Below are 8,844 nucleotides of genomic sequence, written 5' to 3'. Positions count from 1 at the left end.
ATAGCCCTGGCATGATAGCTCACACCTGTAATTCTAGCACTTTGGGAGGCCCAGGTGGGCGGATTACCTGAGGTCAGGAGTTCAAGACCAGTCTGGCCAACATGGTGAAATCCTGTCTCTACTAAAAATACAAAAATTAGCCAGGTGTGGTGGCGGGTGCCTGTAATCCCAGCTACCCAGGAGGCTGAGGCAGGAGAATCGCTGGAACCCGGGAGACAGAGACTGCAGTGAGCCGAGATTGCGCCACTGCACTCCAGCTTGTGTGACACAGTAAGACTTTATTTGGCCCTTTGTTTCTCGAATGTAAACTAAAAACAAAATCCTATGACCCCCACCTACTGAATGAACCCCCTCTGGGCCAAGGGGACCCCAGCAAAACCTTAAAGACTTAGTTTCCAGCCATGATGGGATGGCAAGTCAGACACGCTTCATTACATCCTCTCCCTTTTGGAGTTTAGACACAATTGAGCAGCCTTAATGTTAATACAGAGATCACAAGACTGATAGAACAGACTCTTTGTGGTAATACGATAACATATTATAAACAGGATCTAAGGCCATGCCAGGCAAAGGTTAAGTCATGCACCCTTACACTTTAAAGAAAAAGACTATGTGCTAACTGCTACAAAGTTTGTTTTCTCCAGCAGCCAAACAAGCACTGGCTTGAAGATAAGCAATATTTTTGTTTTTCTTTTCCCCAGCCCTGCTCAAAGAAGATAGGGAACATGGCTGGGTGCAGTGGCTCACACCTGTAATCCCAGCACTTTGGGAGGCCGAGGCAGGCAGATCACTTGAGGCCAGGAGTTTGAGACCAGCCTGGCCCACATGATGAAACCCCATCTCTACAAAAAATACAAAAATTAGCCAGGCGTGGTAGCCTGTGCCTGTAATCCCAGCTACTTGGGCGGCTGAGGCAGGAGAATTGCTTGAACCAGGGAGGTGGAAGTTGCAGTGAGCCGAGATCGTGCCACTGCACTCCAGTCTGGGTGATAGTGGTTCTCTCATTCTCTCTCTCTCTCTCTATATATATATATACACACACACTCACGTATATGTATCTATCTACATATATATATATATTTTTTTTTTTTTTGAGACAGAGTCCCTCTCTGTCACCCAGACTGGAGTGCAGTGGCTCACTGGAACCTCCACCTCCCGGGTTCAAGCGATTCTCCTGCCTCAGCCTCCCAAGGAGCTGGGATTACAGGTGCATACCACCACCCCCGGCTAATTTTTGTACTTTCAGTAGAGACGAGGTTTTGCCACGTTGGCCAGGCTGGTCTCGAACTCCTGACCCGAGATGATCCGCCCGCCTTGGCCTACCAAAGTGCTGGGATTACAGGCGTGAGCCACTGTGCCTGGCTGAAGATAGGCAATATTAAGACAATTACAACTCATCCAGATCACAGATATTGACAAACTGATTCCTTGTTCCACCAGCCATAACTACAGCTTGATTGGACAAGAGACTGATTTCAGTACCTTTCTCCTGATAAGACTACCGACCATAGGATGGTTCTGGCTGACTTACAGAGGTTGCACACTTGCATGCCTTCATGTCTTGAAAAGACCTTTTGACGTATCAGGCTGAATTGCAATATATTTAAATGTTGCATCCACCCCAGAATGAACGTGAGTTGTATGTAACATGCATGTTTGTTAAATACGCATGCATCAGGACCACTTTCATGAATATTCATAGCTTCTTCTCTCACCTGTTGAATATGTATATTTAGCCAACCTGTTCAGCATAAAGCTCCTACACCATCCCTCCTCCTTCAAAGTGCCTGTCTCTGATCTTAGCCAAGGCATGTGATATGGTTTGACTCTATGTCCACACCCAAATCTCTTCTTATAGCTCCCATAATTCCCATGTCTTATGGGAGGGACCCAGTGGGAGATGATTGAATCATGGAGGTGGGTCTTTCCCGTGCTGTTCTGATGATAGTGAATGGGTCTTATGAGATCTGATGGTTTTAAAAATGGGAGTTGCCCTGCACAAGCTCTCTCTTTGCTGTTGCCATCCATGTAAGATGTGACTTGTTCCTCCTTGCCTTCCACCATGATTGTGAGGCCTCTCCAGCCATGTGGAACCGTAAATCCAATAAAGCTCTTTCTTCTGTAAATTGCCCAGACTCAGGTATGTCTTTACAGACAGCATGAAAACGGAATAATACAGCATGCTTCCCAGCATACGATCCCACCTTGCAGGCTGTAACCTTGTATAAGAAAGTCTCTTCCTGTCTAAATTTATAAATTGTGTGTGTTTTTTTTTTAAGTTAACAAGGAGAAAAAAGCAAAACCAAACACTCATCAACTAAAAGAGATATGAAATAAGAAAGCCAGATATGTATTTGTTTCCATAGTAAATGCAGGAATTTAGCCCTGATTAAATAGAAATCTTATTTCTGACTCCTGCATTACTAGAAAGTTTATTAATGTTCTGTTAACTCATGATTATAATAGTAATTTCATTATTTTAACAATGACAAAATAAGAAACCTCAATAATAGGAATTCACTCCAGTGAATCCTGTAGAAACAGGATAACTCTGCAAATCATCTCAAACCATCTTCCTTATAAAGCTTTGGTTCACATCACCCAGGTCCTCAGTAAAGTAGCACTGAGAAAACCAGTCTTGGTTGCATCAGTTCTGTTGAGACCAGAGACACAGAGAATTAACTGCCCCAAGCCTCCAATAATAAGTATTATTAATAAGTAGCATATTAAATATTAGGTATTATTGAGGTGTCTTATTTTATTACTGTTAAAATAATGAAATTGCTATTATAATCATGACTTAACAGAAAGAATAATAAACTTTCTAGTAATGCAGGGGTCAGTATTGAGAAAGCTGGTGTAAATCTCTTCCCTGCCCTTCCCTGAGACCTTGTCCCGGGACAAGCCTGGGGGGCTTGTAAGCTCCTGTGCCTGAGCCTCTGGAAATTTCCTGCTAACCCCTAACAAACCCTGTGAAGGAGGGGGTTACTTGCATTCCCCTAGACTTCTGCCACTACCACAGTGAAGACAACAGCAGGGTAGAGCTGTACCATAGTGAGGCAAGTACAATAACTGAGGTACTCACCTATGGCACAAAATTTATAGGATTCACTCGGCAGTCATGATAAATATTAAACTAAAACATCTAAATGCAATATTTAAAATAAAAATCAATGCCAAAAAATCCACAATGAACAGAGTATAAAAATTTTAAACAAAGACGGCTCAGGATTACTGATTTTTCCTTTCGCTGTAGAAGCCAACATAGCTCCTTCTGAAATTTTATATTTACATTTTATTTAAATATTTTAAAATATTGTATGAAAGTCTTCATTTTGACTATTGAGTTGGCTTCACCTTGAATGCTGTAGCCAAGGCCGGTGTCTCATTCCCCTTATCCCTAACCTCTGTCGTCCTAGAGTTGGGGGACTGAGCGGTGGGCCAGGAAAAGCAAGGGATTAAATATTTGGGAAGTCAGAGAAGGGTGGTCTGGGGCTCTTGGGAGCATGCGCGGGGTGGGGCGGTGGGCGGGGGACTGAGGTGGCGCTCTCGGCTCCTCCGCGCCCCCCCGGCTTCCCACGCTCCCACCCAGCTCTGCCCCGCGCGCCCTCAGCTCCCCGCCTCCTGGTGTGCCTCTGGCAGGTCCGCGCAGGATCAGGCCACAGACCTGCCCGCGGGCGGCTGCGCGGCGGGCCGCTGGGGAGGGCGTTGGGAGGAGGAGCCCCACCCGGGTGCATGCGCGCCCCGCAGCGGCGGAGGCCGCGGCGAGGCTTGAGCAGTGAGTTCCTGGGAGCCTCGGCCGGCTCTTCTTCCTCCTGTTCGCGTCCTCTGCGCCTGCAGCTGCTCCAGACGCTGCGGGGGGGCCCACCCACCCGCTGCCTGTGGTCGGCGCGCAGAGCTGGAAAGCGCGCGCCTCCAACAAATGAAAACCCATAGGGACTTAGGGTTGAATTTTAACTTGTTTTGTTCGAGCGGTGTAGTCAATTTTGGTGCTAGTCTGACCTGAGGCAACGTGACAGTGACCTACGCGTCTCATCAGTAATGCAGAAATAACATTTTATCCATTTCATCGGGTTTTTCTTTTTCTTTTTTAGAAGATTGAGGTAAAATTCAAGTAAATTTCACCATTTTTGCCCTTTCAAAGTGCACAGTTCAGTGACTTTTACTATATTCACGATGTTGTGCGAGCAACACCACCATCTAATCCCATTTTCATCACCCCCCAATAAACCCTGTACTCGTTCAGTTACATCCCATTCTCCTTACCCCACTGCCTCTCCCAACTGCCAATCCACTTTTTTGTTTGTATATTTGTAGGTTCTGGACATTTCTTTTCTTTTCTTTCTTTCTGGTTTTTTTTTTTTTTGTTTTTTTTGTTTTTTTTTTTGTTTTTTTTGCCTCCAGCTGCATCTACATTGCTGCAAAGGACATAATTTCATTCCTTTGTATGACTGTATAGTATTCCAAAGTGTATATGTACCACATTTTCTTTATCCATCCACCACTGATAGGCACCTAGGTTGATTTTATGTCTTTGCTGTTGTGAATGATGCTGCAATGAACATACAAATGCATGTGTCTTTTAGTATAATGATTTATTTTCCTTTGTGTATATACCTGGTAATGGGAATGCTGGGTCAAATGGTAGTTCTAAGTTCTTTGAGAAATCCCCAAACTGCTTTCCACAGTTGCTGAACGAATTTACATTCCCACCAAGTGTGTAAGTATTCCTTTTTCTCCACTGCCTCACCAGCATCTGTTTTTTGATTTTTTAATAATTGCCATTCTGACTGATGTGAGATGATATTCCATGTGGTTTTTATTTGTATTTCTCTGGTGACTGGTGATATTGAGCATTTTTTCGTATATTTTTTGGTTACTTGTATGTCTTGTTTTGAGAAATGTTTGTTCCTTTTGCCCATGTTTTATTTGGGTTGTTTTCGGCTGGTTGAATTGTTTCAGTTCCTTGTAGAAATTGTGTATTAGACCCTTGTCAGATGCATAGTTGCAAAATAAATTTGGGGCTTATGATACTTGGCCTGGTTATTTACATAAAACGCAATGGGCATAGTGAATGGCCATGTAGGCTTTTAAAAGTTGACTTTGCTGGGACTTTTATAAGAAATTTTGGGTTAGACTTTGAAAAGTCTTGAGGCTAGGAAGCCAAGCCACGTATTTGCTTGGCTGTATCTGTAATACCTGTTTGAACTGGGTTCATTTCTCTCTTCTTGAGTTCCCAAAATATACTGAGGCTCGTGGCCCTGCCAGAAAGCGACATTCTTTACTTACTGCAAGGACAGAAACCATGTAAGGGAACTGTGTAGACAAGGAACCATGCCAGACTTTCAAAAGGGCTTTTTATCAGCACTATAAAATTGTAAAGTTAATCTCAATTCCTCCAAGCAGTCTGGTCATCTCTGAAAATAGGCCATCCCAGCTAAAGCCTTGATAAAATAGCCAGTGTATCTAATTATGTCCTGTTATAAAATAAAACAGATCCTTATTGAACTTATGCAAATAACTATTTTGCCATAAATTAAGAATACTCACAGTTTACAGATTTTGGAGAAATCCAGTAATGAGAAAGGCAAATGCTTCACATTTGCCCACAAAGGTATATTTACCCAATTTTTGTAAGCTATGAATAGCTCAAAAGAAAAAAGTTTTATTAACTCTGGAAACAAAACATAAAAAGAATCAGCAATGTTTCAAGTAAAAAAGTTATTAAAAATCATCTTTGTCCTCTATCAGTTTAGTCCCATGTAGTTAATTATTATCCCACTTGATGTTGGGTTAGCAACCCTCATGAATGCATCAGCTTTTTTATTAGAACCCTGGAAGTTTTTACGCACTCCAATGGTGTGATCTCGAAAGTTATCAGAAAGCTGGATTCATGAGTACTTGTCATAGTTCTTTCCATGAAGTTCCTTAAAGAAGAAGCAAATTTTGGACTGTAGCTGATTATATACCAATTTTTGAGAAGAATCAAAGTAAACCAATAATTCAGAATGAGAAATCTCTTAGAATAGACATGGTTAAAGACAACTTTTTTTTCTTTTTTTTCTTTTTTTTTTGAGACAGAGTCTCACTCCATCACCCAGGCTGGAATGCGATGGTGTGATCTCAGCTCCCTGGAACGTCCACCTCCTAGGTTCAAGCAATTCTCCTGCCCCAGCCTCCCAAGTAGCTGGGATTACAGGCGACTGCCACCATGCCCAGCTAATTTTTTTTTTTTTTTTTTTTTTGCATTTTTAGTAGAGGATTTCGCCATGTTGGCCAGCCTGGTCTTGAACTCCTGACCTCAGGTGATCCACCCGCCTCGGCCTCCCAAAGTGCTGGAATTACAGGCATGAGCCACCGCACCCAGCCTAAAGACACAATTGGCAAGGAAATTTGATTATTTCTGTGGCATACAATTTAACATCATTATAATGATTACTGATAACATATACCAAGACAGATCAGAATTGTAGGAATTTTTTACAATTTTGGAACATACTTTAATAACACATTTATACAAACATAACTCAAAGAAAGTCAAGCACCATTTCTTATTTGACAGTGCTTCCTATATAATTTTAACGTATTAAATAAGCCTAATATGTCTCTCTTGGACATCTAGGAGTTCCTTTTGGAAAATACTTAATTTTAGAATTTGAAATTTGATTTTTGAAAGTATGTCAAATATTAAAGGCTTAAAACACTTCATCAAAATAGGATCACAGGTCACTGTAAAATAATAGTCATTCATTTAGTCAAAGTGATAATTCAAAGATTTCAAATAGAAAAGCCTGTACTCTTTGTTAGAGAGGAAATTGTTTTCCAAACAATCATAAGACCTATTTTTTGGTAGAGTCTGAGAAGGTATGATATTATAGAAATATGTATTTGGTCTTCATCCCTTGTTCCTGTCTCAGAGCTCCCACAGTCCTTGGAATTTCTGGAATGAATGGAATGTCTTTTCTTGTTCAAAACTTGACCATACCTGAGTTTATGCTAATGAGGTGACTCCTGGAAGGCCCTTAGATAACTTGAGGATAGGTGCTGGTTGCCAGAGGAATCAACCATGTGACGAGGATTGAAATTTTCAGCCCATATCCTCACCCCTGATCTCCAGGAGGGAAGAAGACTGGAGACTGAGTTCAGTCACCAAAGGCCATTGCTTTAATCAATCATGATTACATAATGAAGTCTTGCTACAAACTCTTGAACAATGAGATTTGGAGAACTTCTGGGTTGGTGAACACATCCCAGTGTGCTGGGAAGGTGGCACATTGGAGAGGGCATAGAAACTCTTTGTCCCATGCCCCTTGCCCTGTGTACTTCTTCATTTGCCTGTTTATTTGTAATAAACTGTAATTGTAAGTGTAGCACTTTCCTTAGTTCTGTGAGTTGTTTTTAGCACATTATCAAACCAGATGAACAATTGTGGGAATCCTAACATTTGTAGTTATCCAGGTAGAAGTGCAGGTACCCTGTATTCCCTATTTGTGGCTGTGTCTAAAGTGGGTGCAATCTTGTGGGATTGGTTCTTTAACCCATGGAGTCTGTGCTAACTCCAGATAAGTAGTGCTAGAATTGAATTCAATTGTAGGACACCCAGTTGGGGTGTCAGAGAATAGGACAATTGGTTGTTTATTTAAAAACCAAACAGGAAGACCAATGTAAACTATTCTTTAGATGCTTGGTGAAATTCACCATTGAAGTCATCTTATCCCAACCTTTTCTTTGCTGAGAGGTTTTTAATTACTAATTAAATATCTTATTATGGGTCTATTCAGATATTTTGCTTGTTCTTGAGTTAGTTTGTTAGTTTATGTGTTTCTACAAATGTTTCCTTTTCATCTAGGTTACGAATTGTGTCCTTTTCATCTAGGTTATCAGTTGCCCTACATTTGTTCATAGTAGTCTCTTGTAATCTTTTTTTATTTTTGTAAGATTGGTTGTAATGTCTTCTCTTAGTTTCCTGATTTTAATAATTTGAGGCTTCTTTCTTCTTATTTTGGTCAGTCAATATAAAGGTCTTTGACTTGTGTTGATTCTTTAAAGGGATTGTATAGTTTCCCTGGTCTATTGCTTTTACATTCTGTATTTATCTCTGTTTTAGTCTTTATTATTTCCTGCCTTCCACCGGCTTTGGGTTTGGTTTGCTCTTCTTTTTCTAGTTTTTAAGGTGGAAGACTAGATTATTTATTTGAAATAGTTTTACATGTAAGAATAAATGTGAAAAAGCTATACTGCTTTCCTTATATCTCATAAGTTTTGGTATGCCATATTTTTGTTTTCATTCATGTCAAAGTATTTTCTAATTTCCCTTGTGATTTTTTATTTGACTCATTTGTTGCTTAAGCTTGTATTGTCTAATTTATACATATTTGTGTATTTTCAGATTTCCTTCTGTTACTGATTTCTAATTTTGTTCCATTGTAGTCATATAAGATACTTCATATTATTTCAGTTTTTTAGAATTTATTAAGACTTCTTTTGTGGCCTAATTAATGGTCTATCCTGGATAATTTTTTTATGTGCACTTGAGGAAAAAAATGTGTATTTTGTTATTGTTGGTTAGAGTATTTTATATATACCTTTAGGTCAGGTGGTTTATTTTGTTGTTCATATCTGATATTTGTTTGATCTGTGTAGTTGTTCTATAATTATTTAAAGTGGGGTATTGAGATCTCCAACTACTGTTGTTGAAATGTTCATTTTTCCCTTAATTCTGTCAGTTTTTGCTTCATATATTTTAGGGCTGTGTTGTTAGGACCATATATGTTTGTTATTGTTATATGTTCTTCATGAATTAATACATTTAATAGTATATAATGTCCTTCATCTCTTGTAAGT

The sequence above is a fragment of the Papio anubis genome, chromosome 18 (assembly GCF_008728515.1).
Source record: "Papio anubis isolate 15944 chromosome 18, Panubis1.0, whole genome shotgun sequence".
NCBI classification, from domain to species: domain Eukaryota; kingdom Metazoa; phylum Chordata; class Mammalia; order Primates; family Cercopithecidae; genus Papio; species Papio anubis.
This window is presented reverse-complemented; position numbering follows the sequence as displayed.